This window comes from Cynocephalus volans, chromosome 4 (assembly GCF_027409185.1).
Source record: "Cynocephalus volans isolate mCynVol1 chromosome 4, mCynVol1.pri, whole genome shotgun sequence".
Classification (NCBI taxonomy): domain Eukaryota; kingdom Metazoa; phylum Chordata; class Mammalia; order Dermoptera; family Cynocephalidae; genus Cynocephalus; species Cynocephalus volans.
In genome coordinates, this window is record NC_084463.1 from 67307408 (window position 1) to 67329032 (window position 21625).

At 38.1% G+C, this 21625-nt stretch overlaps 1 pseudogene; it reads right to left on the bottom strand.

Annotated features, from left to right (window-relative positions):
• Positions 1 to 4652: 4652 nt before the first annotated feature.
• Positions 4653 to 21625, bottom strand: part of LOC134377187 (exophilin-5-like) — a 77497-nt pseudogene continuing 60524 nt past the window's right edge.

Sequence of the window (21625 nt, forward strand, 5' to 3'; positions counted from 1 at the left end):
GAACCAACAGACTGTGCCCAGACTCTTAGGATCATGTAAGAATATTGATTCTTCCACAGTCAGTATGTGGCCTAGAGGGGAGGAGGGTGTCATTCAGAGAATGGAATTCCCAAAGAAAAAAGTGTCTACTGGGCAAACAATCATATCAATATCTAGTACATGCTTCTAGAATATTTCTAGAAGTACTTCCGAGTTTACCCCAGACTGGAATGACAACACAATGTGGAAAGGATGCTTGGGGAAGAAAGCATGGGCCTAGAGGGAAACTTAGTGGTAGCATTTATGTTATTAAAATACAGAGTTTTGTAGAATCAAGTACGATGATCAATTTTTAAAAAGAAAGTAACTTATTAAATATTCTCCTGGAGAATAACTAAAGAATAAATAAAGAATAAAGAATAAATAAAGTAACTTATCAAATATTCTCCTGGAGAGTAAATCTTTCAAAAAACTATCTTCACCTGCATACCCACTGATATATAATTCTACGTAAGTGCATAATCATAATTATATACACACATATCTCAATATTTCTATATACATGTATATTTAGTTTCTTTTCTGAAGATGGTCTTGAATATCCCTTCTCTTTCTTTTCTCCTATTCTCAAACCCCATCCCCCCTTCCCAAACCTGGCCGCAAAACAACTAACCTAGGATGTATCCCTCCATATGTACACATGCATATACAGTTTTTTTGGTTAATGCTTATTAAAAATGGGATTTTGCCTTTCTCGCTCAAAAAAATCTCATAAAAATTTTCCAAATCAACTTGTCTAGGTCTATTTTATTTTTTTAATGATTTCATAATACCACATATATAATGTTCCATAATACTGTATTCAGGCACTTCTTATTAACTGTTCACCTTGTTTCCAGCTTTTGCCACAAAAACATTGTAGCAATAAAAACTATGTGTAAATCTATACACACTTGTGTTTTTATTTCTATAGCAGTCATTTCTGGGGCAAGTGAATATGGTGATTCAGTGTATTGACCCACTTAATGTCCTGATTCTGCATCTTCCTGATTATAACAGACATAGCACCTCCCTTGGCAAGTCCAATTCTGTGGCATGGCTTTAGGAATTGGTTCTGGAATTTCAGCTTAAAATCTGTCTTCTCAGCCTTACCAATGAATGTGTGAGCAAAGTATACACTTTAATAAATCTTCTATTTGAATCAGCTAGAGAGGATGCTATTGTCTACCACTAAAAATCCTAGATGATCGAATGTATTTTAAATTTTAATAACAGTAACAATATTTTGAATAAAATGCTGTCCATATTTAAGATGATGACACTTTCCTGTCTTTGGTAAGGAAAGGGCTCTGGGTTGCTATTCCAGGAAAGATAAAAGATTAGTATAAATTAGCAAGAATTAACATCACATGTCTTATATTCAACTAGAAAGATCTGCTTATCTGTCATCAGTGCCACTGGGCAATCAGTGCCACATGGTCCCCAACTCCATGTAGCTCCCTCTTCCTCCATAAATATAACCCCCACCCCCAATGCCAGACTTTCTTCACTCCTGTTCTATTATGCAACCAGGAACATTGATCTCTTGATGCTGGTTAGTTGCTTTTTGAGTACAAATGAAAGAAGAAAGAAGCAAGCCACGGTTTTTTTAAAACCACCTATGTGGTCAATCTCATTCAATTGCCACCACAAGATTCCTTTGAATACTTTCGCTCCCCACCCCACCTCCTTTTTTTTATTCCTAAAACTTTCACTCAATCATTTGAGGACGGGGATAAAACCAAACAGTACAACTATTTAAATCTTTTATTTCAACACAGGCATTGTTTTAAATTTGCACCTTGTATTGTAACACATTTCATACCTAGAGAATAGATGTGAGAACAACTACATAAAAGGATTATTTGACAAAGTTTTAACAGAAGTGTTTATAGCTTATTTGTTTCAGAAACACAGAATTGCTAGACACAAACAACCACTAAGTGGCAATACATTCATTTACAAACTTGCTTAGAAACTAAAATATTTACATATTTACACTGTACATTTAGGTGGGATACTCTGATACATTATTAACAATAAACTCTTAGCAATAAGACTTCTTGGAGTTCAGTGGAACATATTAATTTTATGGAGATGTGAAATTTCCAATTTGATTTCCACCTTCACCATAACCTAAGTGAACTTTCTTTAACCACCTTCAGGACACATGCTTACCTCCTATACAAAATAGCTTTTATTAGCTTATCACCAACCAAACCCTTGTTAGTAACAGATGGAGTTTTATTATCAATGTATTTATAATGTAAGGGTAAATTATTTAGAAGGAAGTCTCTAAAAATTATAATCTCATTAAACCCTATTTTAAATGAACTTTACAGTATAAAATTTATGGTCACATGTCTATTATCTAAAGTTAATAATCTACAAGGTACTTATTTGTATTGATACTCTCATGATTTACTCCATTTACATAGATATTTATTTTAATAATGACATCTTTTAGAAAACAAGTTACGAATATAAAAATGACTATTATAAATTACCATAGCTATACCAAAAATGAACATTCAAAAAGCAGCAATTTGTATGTTAAAATACATAGAAACTTGCTCTACTTCTTTAGCAAAATGCTTTATAAAAGTATAAAACTATAAAAGGTGCTATTTTCTTGAATATTCAGTTTTCTTGATACTTGAGCCAGACCAACAAGCAAACATTACAAATAGTGCAACTGAGCACTGGTCATCGATTTACTTTGAATACAGACAGTAGATTCCAGTGCACAGAGTCGGGCCCCAAAGCAGTTGTTCATCCTTTTGTTAACATACCTAACTGTTGATAGAGCCTAAGCTCACTGAAAAATAACTTAACTTTATCTCACCTTTTGTAGAATACATGTAGACTCAGTATTTACTGAAATAGAGCTAACAAGCTTATCATTACAAAATCAAGACTTATTTAAAATATTAACTGAATATCTTAACAGGAAAATATAGGTCATGATTTATGAAAATTTTACTCAAGCACATAAGTAGTAAAAGAGGAAAGGCAGAATTTATAAACATACATGAAACAAAAATAAAATGTTATTCTTTACCATATAAATTTGAATTGACAAGTTCAGAACAGTCGATTTAAAATTTTGTCATCAGTCTCTTTGCACTCAAGATTGGTCAGAGCTTCAAATTTAAAACAGTTGACAGATTTAAGGAATAGCTTTCACATTAATGACCTCATCTTTATTCATTTTGAGTTTCATGGGAACATTGTAAACTAGCCCTGGCACTTTGTTCTAGGCAAGGCAATTATTAGAAGGGTAATAATAATATAGCTCTTTCTTGCATTTCTATCAGTTCTTGCATTGCTATCAGCATGATAGTATTGAGATCCAAGACTGCATGCTGTCTAGTTCTAGCAAATTATCTTCGCCACCATCTATTGGTCTTTATCTTGAATTAGGAGAGAAATCCCCAGATGTTCTGCACAGTAACAAAAGTTAGGAAAGCCAAATTATCAGGACGTATCAGAAGTGATTTACTCTAGATAAATTGAAAAAGTTATAGTGACAGGCACTTAGGAACTCTGCCTTAGAATTTCCCAAGGATTTGCTAAACGATCCTGCAGAGATGCCTGTGAATCCTAGTGTCAGTTCTGACTTGACAGCATTTTTGGGACTTGGCCAAGGTTCCCTCTTGATACTTGTAACTGAAATGTCCCACCTGAAAAGAAGTATTCTATCCTGCAAATAAAGAAAATGTGAAAATGGATAGTTCTAGTTCTGGCAGAATGGGATAAAAAATGGGAGAGCTGCAGTAAAGATGTCAGTGCCATGGAGAGAAGTCTTCTTGTCTCCTCCCCTCAGTTATGCTCCCTTCATGCAGAAATTCTGTGGCCACGCCACTATCCGTATGGTAAGGTTGCCTGGCCTAAGTCCTTGGCTTGATTAAAACTTAGCCCTTAATAATTCAGCCAATTCCCACAAACTGTTTCAGAGATATTCGTAGGAGTATTAATGTTCTATTAGCTTACTAGTGAGTCAGCTCCTCATCTATAACTTCAACATGTGCTTTAAATATGTGCCTCCTGGGCTCCATTATGGATATAACAAGACATCCTAATGAAAATTCTTTTAACTTTGTTTCAAAGAAAAAAAATTCCTCAAACTCTTAAATGTTGTTGAGTCAAACTGGGTGATAATATTTACTCTACTGTCATTGTCCCTACATTTTATTTAATGTCATGAGTATAAGGTACAGACGGGAAGAGGCAATACAGAGTTTTGCAGTTCTGCTGAGTAATTAATAAGTTTTCCATGTGCCTGGGATACTAACGTTGCAAATCACAATGAATGTGTAAACATTTTAGGTGGACGGTAAAGCAGAAAGCCAAAATTGGACATTGAATTTGAGATTAAGTTGGTGGAGAGTCAGGGAGAAGGCAGGCCAAGAACAGACATGGAAGGAGAAAATAGCAGAAAATTCATTGTTCTGGAATTCAGGAAGTATATATATATAGGGTATAGAGGGAAAAAAGGAAATCTGGGCTGTTTGAGAGCAGGCACTGCCCAGACTAGACCGTTTATATTTGCCTTTCCCATGGACACACACATTTACACTTCCTTTCCATGACAAGCTTTTGGCGAAAAGGTTATGCATTTCATTGAAAAAGCCTCACAGTTCTGACTCTTTGTCCTTTTCATCCAGGTAGTATTCATCATCTGTGGTTGTGTCTGTGTCACAATCCGAGTCCACTGGGTCCTCCTCATAGATATTAAGTGGTTTATTTGGAAATAAGCCATCTTCGGGCATCTGACCACTAGGAGAATTTGAGCTTAACAACTCTGATGGGTTGGGAGGGTTAATCACATCATCTTTCAGGAAGCCAGGGTTCTTAAGAAAACTTGGTTTCCATAATCTTCCCTGTGTGAGTGACCTCTTTACATTCTCCAAGAAAGCCAACTGTTGTTCTTTCCCAAAAATACCATAGTCGATAGGTCTGGATATAGATGATGCAGACTTGGGACCTGTTTTTGTCCTGCTGCTATACAAAGTCCAACTTTCATTTTCATCACAGGAAGGAAATTCGGAAAATGATTTGAATCTTAGACTGTACCCATTGTTGACAGAGAATTCATTCCCAAGGGTCAGTCGACTCAGGGTATTGTCAATAGAAGTGCTTTCAGAAAAATGGCGCTCCCTGACTTTTGGAGGATGACTTTTGTGTAGCAGATCACCGTGCACATTGATGCTTTTTAAACTCTTTGAACGATAGAGGTGTGACTCGGGTTCCCACTCCAGGGATGAAGCGCTCCTTTGCTGCTGCTGACAACTGGCCAGAGGGATACTGAGTGTAGATTTCTGTGCAGGCTCCAGTGGAAAAGGAGAGCTCAGCCTCCTGTGATGGTCAGAGAAGTCTGCTTCCCCGAGGCTGGTGAATTTGAGCTGGTCCGGGGCTCCTGACTCTCTTTCCAAAATCTGAGCTACTGTTATGTCTTTAGAATTCTCATGCTTTGGTGGTGATTCTGAGACATTATTAAACCCATTCTGATGTAGTTGTGAAATGCTGTCAGACTTCTGATTGCTGGAGTGTGTAGAAGGTTCTCCGTTGGATATTACAGTAACCTGGAGAAGGTTCTCAGATTTCTCCACATTCATTCCATCATTACTCAACCTGCTTTCACCTATGGATTCTGAGGACTTTGTAGTAGGCTCAGGGGACAGTGGGTTGAACTCCAGTGTGCCGAGAGATAAGCAGCCAAAGCCAGACCTGCTCCCATTTTGGGGGATGATAGTAGCTACACGTGTTCTGGGACTTAACTCTTTAGCAGGGAATTTTCTGATTGCTGTAGACTTGGTTAAACATCTGTGTTTAACTGAAGATCTGTTTTCCTCTTTTTCTAGGTCATCCAGGTTGGTTTCATTTTTATTATTTCCCCCAGGAAGTAAAGGTGGATCCCATGCAAACTTGTGCATTTCATCTTTAACCTTCCTCTTCTCTGTCACATTTACCTCCTCACTTCTTTGAGGTGATCCTCTGGGTTCAGTCTGCAAACTCTCTAAATCTGGGTCCCCGGAATGAGTCTCTTCAACAAGCTGTAGTTTATGCAATGCTGGAATAAGAGCAAAGACTTGGTTTTCTGAGTCAAAAAGTGTTTTCTCAGTCATTTTTTGGCAATCTATTCTGATTTCCCCTTTGACTTCCCTACACTGTGATCCATTGATGCCATCTTCTACAGCTCTGGCTGTGTGATCTTTCTGAGGACACTTTCCATTTCCAGTGAATGTAGCGACTATTTCACTACCTGAACATGCCCCGGAACTTCTTTTGGTTTGGAAATTTTCAATATGATCTTCTGAATGGGCTGGTAGACTAGAAGAACTACAGTTACCTGAATTAATAAATAGTTGACAATTTTCATATTTTTCTTCTGTACCATTTTTTTCTTGAAGCATCAATGAGGTATGCAGGGTTTCACTTTGCAACTTGATTCCTCTCTTTCCTGCTTTGTGAATCATCCAGAGGAGTTTTAGCTAAATCATCTGGGAAAATCTCTGTAGTTATAGATTCTCCTTTATGAGGAGAAACATCCGCCTCAACAGAAACCATTTCCTGTAATGTAGACTCTGAGGGTCTTCTACTTGGGAACTGCAAGATGGTCATATTCTCAGTGGTATGAGAAAGACAATGGCTATTCTTCTGAGCAGAGTTAACCGGCATCTTTAGATTTTCAGATAAAGGTGTTCCTGACTGCTCTTGCACAGAATAGTTTAGTTCGTTTTTTTCTAAAGCTTTACAAAATGTTTCAGTCTCCACTTGAGGTGATTCTGTAAGTGAATCAGTACTTTGTGTATACTGTTGAAGAAGGTTACAGAATGTTTTGCTCTGTTTCCTTGGTAGAGTGTAATATATTGAAACCACCTCAAGACATTTTACATTATCTTCATCACCAGAAACAGAAAACGTACTCGTAGTCTTAAATTTATGTAGTTTTCCCACTTTCCTTTCCTGACAGATCTGAACAAAAAGGTACAGAGTCTTTGTTTGAAAGAGAAAATACACTTGTCCTGGAGGCAGCAATTTTGCCATCCTTTTCAGTGCATTCTTGAGCGTATTCCTTTTGGTGGTATCTTTTCGTTAAATAACAATCTCTAATAGACGAGTCACTTTCCAGAGGGTTAATGTTCCTCTCCCTAGGCCTTGGTGTTATGGCAAAAGCACTGGTGTCTGAGACTGCTGATTTTTTTCTTTCATCCCTTCCATTTGAGGCACATGGATCTCCTGAAGGACATGACATAGTCCTCTTGATAAGGAACGGAAATGGTCCTTTTCTCACAGAAGATTTCATGATTTTCATATTTGTCATCCTTTCCGTGGCTTCAGCTGCTACTGGAACTGAGTTTGAAATGACTTTGGCACATTCACTAATTGACTCAGGAGAACTGGGACTGAGTTTGTTTGATGTGTGCTTTCCTATTGGATCGTCCACATTATGTTTGATTTGGAATGGAAGCGGCCCATTCCTAAATGAAGCAGCCATTATCTTACTTTCAGACTGCCTATTGTTTATGAGAAAACTGGCTGGTTTTCTTGGCAAGGTACAATAAATTGTGTCAAACTCGGAAGCTTTGGAACTGCTCTGATTCACCTCAATGACGCTACTGCTATCATTTGTAGGTGCTGATTTACTTTCTGTTTTGCTTAACTTTTCAATACAGGATATGCGACGTCTTACTTTTCCTTTTCCCTTTCCACTCCTGAAAGGAGAGTGTGAGTGGCATTGGACAAAATCATCCACTTCATCATAGACAGGCACATGACTATCATCGTCCTTTTGGTTTTCTGAGGGGCATACAGCAAATGGATCATTTTGGCTCTTGCTAGCATTGTCTTTTCCTTCTCTTTCTCCCAGAGATGAATCTTCATCTGAAAGGCCTCTCCTGGAGAACCCTGTAGTAGAAGGAATCACAAGAGCATCAGGGAAAGAATTATTCCATGATGAGGAATCTGGTAGTGCACCTGATGACACACCTAAAGAATCACATGAGATATTGTGCCCGGCAGCCAACTTGCTATAGTTAATGGAATGAGTTGTGGTACATTGTTCTCCCTTGGTGTCTAAAATAACAGCCTCCCCTGGAGACTGTGCATTTTGATTACCTGTAGGTTTATTAATACTTGAAATATCTTCATTACTTTCTGTTAATTCCTTGTGACAATCTTGACTCGGGCTGGGGAAAGATAGTGGTGGTCTACTTTTCTGAATGAAATGAAGGGAAGTTGCTGAGCCAAGTTGTCTGTTACCATCAAAACTCTGGTCAATTTTAAGTTCATTGGCTTTATCTCTGTGTGATATATAAATTTTGGAGGAATCTTTCCTGGAAAAGGCTCTGGGTGACCTTTTTGAACTTATTGTCATAGATACATTTGAAATAAACCTGTTGCTCTTGGCTGAATCCTGGGAGAGGGGATTTTGAAAATCAGGTAAAGGGTTAGAAATTACTGTCTGTGAAACAGATTGGGGTATTTCATCTGTCATGTTTATTGGATCCTTCTTGTTTAGTTTGCCTTCTTCTGAAATATTCATTCAAGTCTTTCTTACAATTCACTTCTGTAGCCAAGATATTGGGCTGGCTTTCAGCAAGAAGTGGAGAATCAATGGAATCACTGTTGGTCACAGTGACTTCTGTATGGCTTCTTATTGGAAGAGAGGCAGGCTTATCAGGAATAATTTTCTGCATAGTGACTGTGGGATTCTTAAAGTTGGGACTCTGAGAATCCCCTCTGTCATCAGGAATTTGGGGAAAGGAAGTTTGGAATGAGGATGCTAGAGTCTGAGCAATACCCAATGAGTAAAGTTCTTTGTTTTTATGTACTACTATAGGAGAACTGTCCTGTTGATATTCCAACCCACCAGATGTGATGTGATAACTTGAACCAGACATGGAGCAAACATTTGGTGTGCCATAATGAGGAGTCAGCTGGTTCCCATTACCTTTTGATACCTCCAAGCTTACCAGTGCGGACATCTGAACATCAGACTGCCAGGGATGTGCCTCTTCTTGGACTCTGGAAACATCTGCTCCATAACCAGGAGAAATCGGTCCCCAGTGCTGAGAAGAAACACTATGGCCATGAACAGCTGACGCACTATTTGTTTCAGTGGAAATCATATCAAAGTCTCTGTCAGAAGAAGTGGATGGCTTCCTGCTTTGATGAAAGTCAGACCAGGAGGAATGTTCTTCCTGTTGGCCCCAAAAAGGATTTTGTCCAAATCTCTGTTCTCTGCTTCATCCAAAGGTATTGCTAAAGAAAGATCTAGCGAATGAGTTGTCTTTATGATAAAATGGCATAATCTCTGAGTTCTCAAATGTGTCAGGACTCATTGCATTATCCATGGGGGCATTTAAACTAACACTTTGGTAAACATTCTGTGAATGGTACAATTCATCTCTTCTGTTCTCCTGAAAACACCTGGGATACAAATACTGGTCAGTAGAGTCAATTTCCATTGGTGAAGGTGCCCTCAGAAACTCTTCCTGGTTCTGCTTGTCTGTAGAAGAATCTGATCTATTCCATACGATGGCTGACAGAGGAACTCTCTTTGGGCTCTGCTGGTGGTGTGGCGGCACAAAATCATGCTTGCTCTGAGTCACGGTTGGAAAATGTAAGCTTCTTGTTGTGAAATGCCTTGTCGCTTGTGGGGTTGATCGTCGCCTGCTGTCGAAACACAGAGAAGTACTACCAAAAGTATTCTTTTGCACAGCATCTTCTTTTAAGACTCTGGGCTCCCTTGTCCTGTACATATCATAAATTGTCTTTGTCCTAGGAGAAAAGGTTTTAAAACCTTCCCTAGGAGTTCTTGGCCTTAGGATGTCATAGACAGACATATTGGAAGTTTCATTATAGCTATTTTTGTGCCTTCCTGTGAGATTATAGTGTCTGTTCCCACTGGAGTAAAAATGACTGAACTGTGTTCTTGATCCACAGGTGGGGGGCGTTCTGGTATTCACTGAGCTTGCAGATTGTTCCTGAGCCAGTTTGCTATCCAAATCATCTAAAACTGAAAGAAAAATAGGAGTCAATTTTTTGGATATGATTTTATAGTTAAATAATAATCTGAGTTGTAAAAAACCCATCGTCAAGAAACATAATTTTTATCATATTATCATGAATGCAATGATTATATTAATTTTGGATATAAGATAGCCTGACTTATACAAGACTGTAATGGAAGTTTCTTTTTCATACTTTTTAAAGTCATGCTTTTTCAAAGTAAACCTTACCTAATGACTTAAGGACATAAAGCTATATTTTTTCTAACAATAAATTTTAATCATGTTTTTTTTCTAAGACATAGGCCTTCGTAAGACATTGGTTAGTAATAAAAGGGAATTAATAATGTAAATTGCGGGCCAGCCTGTGGCTCACTCGGGAGAGTGCGGTGCTGAGAACACCAAGGCCCCGGGTTCGGATCCCATATACGGATGGCCGGTTCGCTCACTGGCTGAGCGTGGTGCTCACACAATAATGTAAATTGCAGTATTGGTTCTACCATTTTTTTAAATGATTTTTAAAAATCAACTTTATTGAGATATATTTTACATAAAGTAAATACAGTAATTTTAAGTGTTTAGTTCTATTCCTTTCAACTACCACAATCAAGATATAATTAGTTCCATCACCCTAAAAATTTTTTTCATGCCCTGTCCCAGGCAGTCCCCATTCACCACTGCTTTCCATCACTAAAGGTGACATTTCTCTTTTCTAGGATTTCATATAAATAGAACCATATAGTGTGCACTTTTTTGTGTGTCTGACATCTTTCCTCAGTATAATGTTTCTGATTCATCCACATCGTTGTATGTATCTATAGTTAATTACTCTTTAATACTGAAGAGGATTCCATTTTATAGATATAACACAATTTGCTATCCAAACACCTATGATGACTATTTGGTTATTTCCAGTTCTGGAGTATTATAAATGAAACTGTTATGAACAAGTCTTTGAGTGGATGTATTCTTTTATTTCTCTTCAATATCTAGGAGTAGAATTGCTGGATCATAGAATATGTATTTGTTTAACTTAACAAAGAATTGACAGTTTTCTTTTTTTTCTCATTTTATTTTATTTTGTCGATATACAATGTGGTTGATTATTGTGGCCCATTACCGAAACCTCCCTGCCTCCTCCCTCTCCCCCCTCCCAACAATGTTGGTTCTACCATTGAATAACTAGACAACCATGGGTATTATTAACCCATGTCTTTCTGTATTTTTCATGCCACTAAATCTCTAAAATATTTCCACCTGTGTTTACCTTATGGGCTTGTAATAGAAATGAGTCTGTAAATAGCATGTGATTTCTCAGTTGTACTATTAAAAACAGCATTACTACCAAAAGATAAACAGCTAATTTATAAACATACTTAGATGGATTTGAGGAATACGTGTAATTAAAAGTTCTATACAATATTATTAAATGATATGCTAATGGTAGATTTTTTTCCTGAAAAAATTAAGACCCATTAGCATTCCTATAATACAGCACTTTCTATGTGTCAGGCACTTATCTCACATAACCTTACAAGATTGGTACTACTACTATTCTCATTTTATAATGAGGAAACTGAGGCATGAAGACATTAAATAAATTGCCAGGATCACATGGCACTGGAATTTGAATCCAGGCAGTCTGTCTCCTGAGTCCATGCATGCAAACTCGGTGCAATGCAACTGCTGGGCTCTAAAAGCTGACTTTTCATTTTTACTCTTTATAAACTGTAAAGATGACTTCACTATGATATGAGTTTGTAGTTTTACAAGGATGTGAAGTTGCTGTTGTCAAACAATGATTACTTTGATCTCAGTAGCAAGGTCAGAGGGTGGTGTCCAAGTCGGGGACCAGTGATCTCCTTGTCATACCAAGGACCCAGGCCAAGTGGAGCCCCAGGGCTCATGTTCATTAGGACCACAGTCTCTGTGACCTCAAACAAGCTACAGCATATTTTCATTGATATGGTTGGCATTTCTTCAAATTGTGTTTAATTATATTTGACATCTTTTTCTCAATAAAATCCTGTCAGAATTTAAATAGAACCATAATCTTTCAGGCTCTTTAAATTCTCTAACATCTATCTCATAATAGATGTATTTCACCATATTCATGTACAATAAATACAAATACATTATGTATTTATTGGAAAAATGTTCATTAATGAAAATCAAATCTGACATGGGAAATAAGTTATAGCATTGTTTAAATTGCTGAAAGAGGTTTTTGTTTGTTTTGTTTAGCAGCTGGTTGGTAGAGGGATTGAACCCTGGACCTTGGTGTTATCAACATCATGCTCTTAACCAACTGAGCGAACTGGCCAGCCGCGAAGAAGTTTTTGGTTTACAGAAATCTCTCCTTCTGAGTTACATAAAATAGTGCATTAACGTTTGTTATTTTAAATTACTTGTCATTTAGAATTCTGATTTTAACTAGACAATGACAGGGAAAGTGAGGCATGTTAGTGTCTGCATGCAATGGGATGTACATGTGACCTGCCAGTTATGTTAGGACAGATGCTAAGGGCATTTTTGATGTTTGTTCTGGATTTTCCCTACTCTATTTTATTTGTAAGTTGGTGCAATTAAGTTTGTACAGCCAACAGAAGAATTAATCTTGAGCATAAAGGATCTGTAAACTAAGGAATTCTTTAGGGAATCTTCCTGTCAATGTTTTAATGAAAAACTATTTATTTATCCCTAGTCTTCCAAATAATCTATTCTCTACACCCACAATAAAATAATCAAGCAATGCCAAAGTATAAGGTGGGGTAAAAAGAAAACAAAACTATGTAATGAATGAAAATCTGTCATTCAAACAAATAATAATAAAATCTCTTTGATCTCCATTCTCCCTTTCAAGTTTGTGTGTTTGTTTCTCCCTTAAAGTCTTTTTCTGACTAGAAAAGCAATGTATGGTTAGAATAGAAAATTCAGGAAAGTATAACAAAAGAGGTAAAACCACCTGGAATCCTAACCAGAAGTAACCACTCTTACCATCACTATAACAGGATTTTAAATAATTCAAAGTCAATTAGAATCCCAAATTAATGGTGCTGTTTTTCTCACGACGCCTGATGTCAGAAAAACTTCTGCATGGTTCTCTTCTTTTTTTTCTGAGAGGATGTGTCATTTTTAAAAAAAAATTCCATAAACAGTAGCTCCCCTCTTCAAACAAAACCTTCATTTTGAAATATATATTTTCCTTGGGGTCTCTGCCAGGCACCATCTTACTGAAGGGAGTCCCTCGGGTGACCATCCAGCTGAATGTCTTTCACTGACCACCCCGCCTGTCCCACACACGGGCAAGGTGATGTCATTACCTTTGCAAACTGAATTAGTTCCTCAGGGTGAAACTGGTGAATGACTTTAGAGATAACTTTTCAAATGGCCAGGCTTATTTTCACACAGAATAACCTATGTAAAGGTGAACTACGATTGTATAATAATAAGAAACACGTGCATATGGAACTTTTGGAATCTGTTTCAGTTTTCATCATTATCTATTGTACAAGGTTAATTGTTTAATGACAATTAGATTTTATCACAATGCATTTAGGTCCTAATGAGGAATAAAAAAAGTCTAGTAAGTGCAGCAAACTTTATAGATATATTTCCTAAAGATGCATTTCCTTTGTTAAATATTAAACATGATTACTGTTCCATATATTTATCACTTTGACCTGAGAATATTTGCTTAGATTATATTTAATCACAAGATTTTAAAATATTTGTATTAATAATATATTTGGCATCCTCTACAAATAAACAAAAAGACTTCAAAAATAAAGTACAGGGTTTGATATGTTTTTAGCACTTCAATACAAACTATAATTATTATTTGCTTCCTTTTAGTGCTGGGAGTTCGGAAAGTGACTTAATGCATGGACTTACCTTGAAAAATCTCATTCTCCAGGGAGGCATCCCATGGAGGAGGAATCCCACTTCCTTCCCTCATGACTGCTGGCTTGGAGACAAAGGCACTGATGACTGGTTGATTTTCCAGAGGTAAACTGTATGTTTTTGCCTGCTAATTTTAGAGTAGAAAATACAAAAATACACACATGCTCCCACAAAAATGCCCCAAGCTTAAAACTCCTAACTTAAGGACTATAAATCAATTTTCCTAACATCTATTTCTCAACTTACAATGTTTTGTTGTTTTTGCCATTTGGAACCGATCATGAACTTCATACTTACACTAATTCTTTCAACTATGAGTCTTTAGGCAAGATACTGAGCCTCTCTCTGCCAAAGTTTCCAACAAACTTACACAGCTCTATACAAATCTGTTGTGGGGTGGGAGGGGTGTTCCTGGCAGACAGGAAAGAAATCAACCTTTCCTGAGTGGGAGTGTTGTCTCCACGGCGCCAATGGCTGGGATTTTGTATTTTCTAACGCTGTACCTATTCTATCAGGAGCCTATTAGCTGAAGCTTGTAATGGACCTTCAGATTTGTGAACTTGGTGGATTTAGAAAAAAAGTGTTTTTACCCAGAGGTCACCTAGAATGGTAGAATCCTAGTAGTTCTGGAACAAAGATACCAAAAGGTATGACCTTATAAATTTTTAAAACCATTGCAAGTTTTAAAGGATTTAGAAGAATGATACAGAGGTAAAGTTGTTTTCCTTTTATTTTTTAACTAGCAAATGTTTATCTTGATTTCATCAAATACAATCACTGCCCTACTTTCAAGCTTTAATTTGTCTTTATAACCTTGGGAGCCACTCCCGTATCTTTACTTTCTTGTGCCAAAACTTCATTTGCATTTCCTCTGTCAAACTGGCTCTGTTACTCATGGCTCCACTTTCACACGTCCTGCACATCCCTGAACAAGGCTGGCAGTCACTTCCCTTTCCAGTCTCTTTATTTGCACCTCATTCTGCTACCCAGTCCTTGCCCCTTGAATCCCTTTCCTCCCCAACTTAATCCTTTCCATTTGATGTTCAACATTACATTTCCATCTTTAATGCCTAAGACCAAATGTCTAACCTTTCCAAAGTTCCAACTTCTCAATTTTTCCATCACAGGTCTGTCCAATTCTAAAACCCAGTTCTCTTACCTCTCCATTCCTCACAATCTAGTATTTTCCCTCCTGCCTGTTTTCTTTCTCAAAGTCTAAGTCAGTTATTTCTTGCAGAAGCCTTCCTAATTTCATTGACTTGTGGTTTTCAGTTCTATTGGCAAGCCACAATTGACTACTCACAAAGAAGATTAATTAATAAGGAAGAAATGTTCCCATGATAATCTATTAGTCATTGGATATAACTTAATGCACTAATATGAAATTCGGAAGTAAATATTAGAAGCAAAACATAACTACAGTGAGATACCAAATGAAGGTAATAAAAACTCAACCTAGTCATTTGAGAAATAGATCAGTTAGTTAATTCTAAAGTACATCAAGGTGTTCTCTTTTGTTTCCTGCCTAATGTGTCTCCAACTCTTCATTTATGATAATAACAATTAATCACAAATAATTATAAGAATAGATCTTATAAATCTGTTCTTCCCAAATCTGCAGTTTTGATGGTTGGTGCAGAGTAGATATATCTGATAAAGAGAATACCAAACATCACTGTCTTTCAACCATTTTAACATCCAAACAAACTTCAAATTTCCTCCATGTAGATCAGAGAACATTCCTTGTGACCTCCTGGATCACATTCCTTTAAAATGAAAATTTACAGTGAAATGAAAAGTACATGAACTGTAGGGTCATGTGAAAAGATGAAAAGCTCTAGGATGAGAAGAATTAGTACCATCTAGAGATCTGAGTATAATTTCCTTTGATTATATTTCTGCTCAGACCTCTCCTTCAAGACCAACCCTACTCACCCAACATATTCAGGATGATTCCAAAACATAGAGATGTAAATTACATGGCTAAGAGAAAACACCTAGGGTTTACTTATACTTAACTTTAACTCTGCAAGGATTTTTTTAGTGATAAAAGTGTTTTTAAAAAGTAACTGCAAGGGCTGGCCCATGGCTCACTTGGGAGAGCGTGGTGCTGACAACACCAAGTCAAGGGTTAAGATCCCCTTACCGGTCATCTTAAAAAAAAAAAAAAAGTAACTGCTAGTCAGTGGTAGGTATCATATATAAAGAAGATCAAACGCTCACTGATCTATAGACCCAACTTGTATTTAAGCTATGTGTGAGATATTATTATTACTATTATTATTATTATTGTTAGCAGCAGCAGCAACTAAATATTGATTATTCTGGGCAATGTGTAAGGGCCTTATATGGGTTACTTTATTTCGTTGTTTTAATGACACGATGAGGTTGGTACTACTATTATCCCTACTTTGAGAAAATTGAGGTTTCAAGAGGTCCGGTCATTTGCCTCAGGTCACACTGGTGGAGGGAGAGGTTCACTCCCAGTCTGCTGGATTTCAGAGCCCGTGCTGAATCACCTCACTAGTCCTGATCAAGTTTTGCAGCACTATATCCTAGTATATAATACACTACAGTATATAACATGCTATTAGTGCACTATATCCTAGCAGTAGGCATTCTCTGAAGCCAAACACAGATCTTAGAGCTGCTGGAAAGCACCCTAGAAAAGAGGTAAATCCCTCCAGGGCCCAGAACAGATGCTGATCTTCAACAGGGCTCAGTCTTGAACTCAGAATTCACCTCAAAATAATGCGTGGAGTTGCCATAAAAGGTGAAGTCTATTTCCCACCCCTGGCCTACAGGAGGAGGTTCAAACACCACTTTGCAGCAAAATTGTGTAAAATTCCTTTTCCAATTTTTGATGTAAGCCTTTCCTCCCATCTCTCCATGGATGTCCTGTGCTCCAAGCTCACTATGCACAGTTCCCCAAAATGTCATGTCATATACTTCTAGGCCTCCATGTCTCTGCTTCTGGTTTTTGCTCTTTCTCCGTTTCTTCTTCTGGAAAATAGAGTCCAGTTTATATAACACCATCTCTGTGAGCCTTTCTCCAGCTCTCTTGGGTAGAATTAATTCTGGTGGTATTTTTTATGCACCTTTGCTATGTAGCTGCTATGTCATACTCAAAGCTGTTTACGTTCTTCCCACTTTTAGTTTACCAGTAGTCTTCTCCCCTTTCCCCCTACCACAAATTTCAGTCCCCTCCATGATTCAGAAAACCAAGGATTCAAAGACAAATGAATCAGGACCTTGGACGTGGATCAATCTCTAAAATGACTAAGAAAGCACAGTATTCTTCTTTGTATCCCCAGCACCTAGTATGGTGTTTAGCATATAAGAGATTGATTAATATCAAATCCAAGACTACTCTTCGCACAATAATATTCTCCTCTTCTGGACTTCTCTAACACATTTTTGTGTACTCTTTTCTTACCGACTTTCTTATATTTGAACAGAAGTACTCATTTATTCAGTTTTTAATATACTTTTTAATATCCTCTCTCATTGGGTCCTTACAAAAAATTTGTGAGTTATGTAGGGATTATCATTCCCATTTTGCAGATGAGAAAACTAAGTCTCTTGTAAGTGCCTTACTTAAGTCATATGAATAATGTATGGTGGCTTCAGCTACTCACACTCATATGATCTGATCCTTAACCCTGTTCTTTCCACTATGCTGCTTTTTACTGTTATTTTACTAATGTACATATCTTCAGTTAGACGGTAAACTCTCTGAAGAGAGGAAACTTGTTGTAAACATTCCATACCCTTCATTGCATGTGGCGTGATACTTTGCACAGTTATGAAATGATCTACGATACACCAACTTAGAAATCTACATATACAAAATTTCTAGTAAAGATTATTACAGAAATTGTGACACTGAAAATTTACAATATAGGACTCAGAAAAGCATGTTGAATGCAGGGACAGCACAGTGGTTAAGCACATGAGCTCTACGTAGTTTCAAATCCTGGTTCTGCCCATTAATATTTATATGACTTTGAGCAAGTGACTTAACCTCTCTGTACCTTCGTTTCTTGGTAAAATAAAAAGAACAACCACCACAACAACACCTACCTCATAGGGTTGCTGTGAGGATCAAATGAATAGTTATAAAACACTTAGAATGATGTCTAGCACTTAGTAAGTCCTTACTATTAGCTGTTACTATTCTTTCGTGGTTTTTCCTGAGAATTTCCTGAGGACTTCTGCTGATGCTTGCAGCCCAACAAGCTAGAAAGGTTTCCCACAGGATTAAACGCTGGAGTCTCCAAACGTTGGCTTTCAGGATCTCAGTTACATTCTCAGACACGGTACACAAAATAGGCTGAGAAAAAGGAGGCCTTTTATGCAACTCCAATCCACTCTACTGGTATTGTCTGCAATTCTGACGTGACTAGATAAACAAACCTTCTGTCCCATAGTAACCTTAGAATATTTGAGATTCCTAGGGCAGCCAAACCTGCAGAACACCTGTCAGAGCTAAAGCCTAAGCTCACCGATGCTATCAAATGCTGTGGTAAAGTCAGTTCTGTGTCTGTTTTCCTGAGTAGGTCACATCCACCAATGTTCCTCGTGGCTTAACAACACCCATTCATTTCTTCATCCAATTCCTGGGTGCTGAGGTTGTGCTAGCAGTCGGGATGCACAGGTGGGTATCAGACAGCCCCTGCCTTGGGGATCTCACATGGGCCCAGTGTGGTCACATGGGAGGTGTGATCCAGCGGGGCAGAGTTGACCGTATCACCTAACAGTAGGCCCTGGCAGAATTTGTTCAGAGATAAAGAGTGATCAAGTGGCCCAGGCCATAAGTTTTGTCTTTATTCTCAAAGATGGTGACTACTTTGACTTTGGATTCCTCACTTGTTAGATGGTTCTCAACCGGAGGCCACTTGTTCCTCAGGGAACATTTGACAATGTCTGGAGACATTTTTGATTGTCACAATTGGATGGAGGAGAGGTAATGGCATCTAGTAGGTAGAGACCAGGGATGCTGCTAAATATCCTACAATACAAAAAGGCCAGCTCCCATCCCCCCAGCAGAGAATTATTCAGCCCAAAATGTCAATAATGCTGAGGTTGAGAGAAACCCTAGGCTAGATGATCTCTATGTTTCTCCCCAGCTCTAAAAATTCTATGTTTTCTGAAACCCTTTACTTCTTTTAATTTTACGCAGAGTTAAATAGCCGCTTCCTTCTTTTCTGAGTGGAAGGTCATCTAATAATGTAGTACAACCTCCCGTAAAATTCTGGATTCCCCTTTGTACCAATCCTGCCAGGCTGCCAACCAAGTGATGGGAAGGAAGTTCATCACCTCACATCTTGGCAAGGATACCTGTGGCATCAATGGTCAGCTTCCAGCTCTCTGTGGGCTAAGGGATAGGACTTCCATGAATAAATGATAGAAATCTACATGTCACACAGAGCTCTCGTTTTAGTAGATATTTTCTCTCTCTTACTTTTTGTAACAGCTGTTAACTGGGAGCAACAATCACTGGCTTTTATTTTTCCAGCTCTTCCCTTTTAGATTGACAGGCTCTGAGCAGTGAAATGGTGAAACGTAAGGGACAATCGGGAAGGTCAAAGAAAGATATCTATTAATCTTCAGACTGGATTTTCAAATCCCAAGAACTCCGAATTAGCTCTACTGTCTTATAATTTCAAGGCATTTGCATTTCTTTTTATGTTCTTTATCTGCTTCAGATCCCACGGCTCTCAAACAGGAGGTCAGTCTGAGCACTTTTCTTGGGAAAATTGAGAGTACATGTGCATCCCGGTGCAGGGTTCCGTCTTCTTAGAGAGTAAAGCTGGATGTGGAGGACGTTTCAAGTTCACTGCTCAATTAAAGGAGAGTCTCTGAAGGTAGCAAACAACTGGGGTTCATATGCAAACAGGGGCTGATGAACTACAGACGTTATGACTTCTGGCTGTTGAGTTATAGACACCCAGGTTTTCTAATCCTGACTCTACTATTTACCATTGTGACCTTGAGCATGATCTTTAAATTCTCTAAACCTCGGGCCGGCCCGTGGCTCACTCGGGAGAGTGCGGTGCTGATAACACCAAGGCCCCGGGTTCGGATCCCATATACGGATGGCCGGTTCGCTCACTGGCTGAGCGTGGTGCTGACAACACCAAGTCAAGGGTTAAGATCCCCTTACCGGTCATCTTTTAAAAAAAAAAAAAAAAATTCTCTAAACCTCAGTTTCTTCATCTTTGAAATGGGAACACTAATAGTACTTACTTCATAGGTTTTCTTGGGGGATTAAATAAAATGACCTATGTCCAGTGCCTGGATGATAATAAATTCTCCATGAGAGTGTAGCAGTTGTTGGTGTCGCTGTCATGGCTGTGGATAAATCATACAGAGGTGAGAAACAAGGTTCAGTGTTATTATCCAGAAAAAGTACATTACTCTGAAGAAGAAAGAAGACTCATTTTTGTTTTTGAAGGACCTCTGTTTATATGCACTCCTCACGGAATTCTACCCCATGCTTTTTGCAGAAAAAAAAAAAAAGAAAGAAAAAAGTGCTAAGGCCATAATAAATTGAAAAATGCTGCTGCCCTCCTCCTGCACTCGTAGGTCCTTTCCAAAACTCTACCTTTGTTTCATCTCCAAAACCACACGAATTACACAGAAAGACACAGGCAGCCGTAGATCAAAAGTTATAACCACAAATAAGCATAACAGAAAACTTAAACCTTCTCAGTCTTGTAAGTGTGTGAACACACTGATAAATTTAAATTTAAGACTTTGGGGGAGGTCACACTAGGTCAATGCCCTTATGTGAACTGGTTCAGCAAAATGCATTTCATCTACCAGTGGTTTCCTCTTTCAGTACAACCGACGATCACCCTCCCTGGCAGAGCCCACTGCCTGAGCACGCCAGAACCGCAGCCAGCCGGAAACCAACCATGAGTGGGGAACTTTGAACTCTTGAGAAAAAATCTAAGCTTCTAAAGTAAATTTAAAGCTAGGCCTAGGGGAATCTTATTTAAATAGGTAGCCAACCTGGCATTACATAAATTCGAATTTCTGAGTGTAACGGTTATTCTCTGACCACTTACCACCGGGGTTCCCCTCACAGACGCAGGAGGTCCTGCCTGACCATCGCATCTGTGGAAAGAATTTGAAATAATGTCTTTGAAGAAAAGCCTAATTTTTACCAGGAGGAAAATCAACAGACCATTTACCATTCTATGTTGTTATCTTGAGGAGATATATTTCTCATGCTCTGTAGAAAGACATTTCTTGGTTTGTGCATTGCTGAAAAGAATTTCAGAAACTTTTTCTATGATTGTTTAGAATCAATGTTATATATCTTTTTCATGCAGGAGGCCAAGAACAAATTACATAATAGTGGATTTGTACTTGAGCACAGCATGGAAACCTAATAACAAAAACAGTTACATTTGTTGACTGTTGACTCTGTGTCAAGTACTGGTCTCATGTTTCATATGCACGTTAATTCATTTACATACATCACTCCTGTGAGACGGATATTATGGCTACTCCCATTTTACAGAGAGAAGATGGAGGTACAGAGAAGTTAGAATACACCACCCAAGGTACACAGTTAGTGGCTGCTCTTAGCTTAAGAGTCTTAGCTTAAGAGTTGGGCAAAGGCTGTCTGACTCTCTCCTTAACCAGTACAGCGCACTGACTCTTCTTGCAAATGGGAA